Raw genomic sequence first — 2,146 nt, 5'->3', positions numbered from 1 at the left:
GCCAATTGCGCCGCCACAGCGCTCTATGATGGGTCCTTACAGACGAATGGGCAACTACGTTGGATTTGAGACTTCCAACAATCGTCCGCCACTTAAATGCCCTTGCTAGGCGATCTCCTTACCGCTAGATTTGCGGATGTCACTTTGATGAGACAGTCTTCCCGTCGTTAGGGGGAGATAAGAACACGAATGTTCAACAGGAACGACAGGAATTGTCGTAGTCTGTCCCCACTATGTCTCATCTTGATCCCTATTAAAGTGACGAGATCACACAAATATGCTGCAAACATGCCTGCAAGGAAGGACGTCCCTACGAGAGGATGTAGCGCCACCCTACACGGAGGTAGGCATGGCGCCAACGCCAAAGAGAGTGGTACTCTGGCGTTACAGGCCATGGCCCCAGCTAGGATGCGTGGGAGGCACGTGGGTTCGAATGATACTTTGGCACATTCCAATCCTTTGATCATCAAGACTCAAAATCCGTCTCATGAGTATCTTCCGGGTTATGGTTATCGTTGGGGGACGCCTCAACGTTAGAACCTATTCCTGAGAATATAGAGCTCTATGAAACTTACACTAGTGTACATGAGATGTGGGATAGAAACTCCATCATAATTGGTGATGTAGTTGCGTATTTTGTTGCGCATGAGTTTGTTGAGTCAGATGATATCGAACCACGCTCCGTTGATGAATGAATGCCAACGTAGAGAAATTTGGCCTAAATGGAAAGATGCGATCCAGGTTAAGATGGATTCTCTAACGAAGAGGAAGGTTTTCGAGCTAGAGATGCCAACACCTCCTAACATAAAACATGTTGACTAATGGGTCTTCGTTAGAAAGCGTAGTGAGAAAAAGATATGGTAATCTCACCTTATGGCGTAAGGCTTCTCACAAAACGCCCTGGAATTGACTACGATGAGACATATTCTCTTGTAGTGGATGTCACTGCACTCCACTACCTTGTCACTTTGGTAGTTTCCGAATAACTGAACATGCAGCTTACAAATGTGGTCACTACGTATCTCTATAGGGATCTAGATACGGAATATACATGAAGGTTCATGGTGAACTTCATTTACCCAAGTCAAGTGGCTCTAGACCATGGAGCGCGTTTACAAAGAGGTTGAAACGCTCACTAAAGTGACTACTTGATTGGGAAGGGATATGCCCACGCGTTTCTATGACAAGTTTTAGATTCTATCGCGGTTCATGTTGGACATGATCTTCATTAGAAGCCCTTAAAGAGTTAAGGGAAACCTCTGAACACTTGAAATCTGAGTTTGAGATGAAGGATTTTGGGAGAACACGATTATGGCTCGGTTTGGAACTTGAGCATCGTGTCGATAGATGCTTAGGCATTTTGACAAGGTCAAGCCTTCGAGCACCCCCATGATCGTCCGTAGTCTTGATCCTGAAAAGGATCATCTTCGTCGAAAGGATGATGACGAAGATGTGCTAGAGGCAAAAGTGTCTTACTTAGTACAATAGGCGCATTATTGTACTTATCTCAATGCACAAGACCGGACATCTCATATGTTGTGAACTTGTTAGCTAGATATAGCTCTGCGCCAACGCGACGCCATTGGATTGGTGTAAAATATATCTTTCGATACTTGAGATGTATGAATGATATGGGCTTGTTCTATCCCTACATAAAGATGATGGATTCGGACCCATCACACACCAGAAACGCCGCCAACGCTGGCCTGCGTTCTCTATCCCCATCCCAAAACGACATGTGTTTTGGAAGGTTTTGCTGATGTTGGGTATCTCTCTGACCCACACAATGGTCATTCCCAAACTGGTTAAGTGTTCACCATGGGAAAAGACCGTGATATCTTGGAGGTCTACAGAACAGACCGTAGTCGCTATATCTTCGAATAATGCAGAGATCATTGCTCTTCACGAAGTGGTTTGTGAATGCATATGGATTGGATCCATAATTACGCATGTTCGAACAATTGTGGTTTGAAGTCTACCACAGATGAGCCTACGAGCATTTAGGATAATGCTACTTGTTTTGAACAAATGAGGCAAGGCTACATCAATAGCGATAACACCAAGCATAATCAGCAACAACAGGCACTCCTCGAGATCAAAGTGAACTAGGTTCGATCTGAGGACAGTGAGACAGACTTGTTTACTA

Source organism: Rosa chinensis, chromosome 5, assembly GCF_002994745.2.
Source record: "Rosa chinensis cultivar Old Blush chromosome 5, RchiOBHm-V2, whole genome shotgun sequence".
Lineage (NCBI taxonomy): Eukaryota > Viridiplantae > Streptophyta > Magnoliopsida > Rosales > Rosaceae > Rosa > Rosa chinensis.
This window is presented reverse-complemented; position numbering follows the sequence as displayed.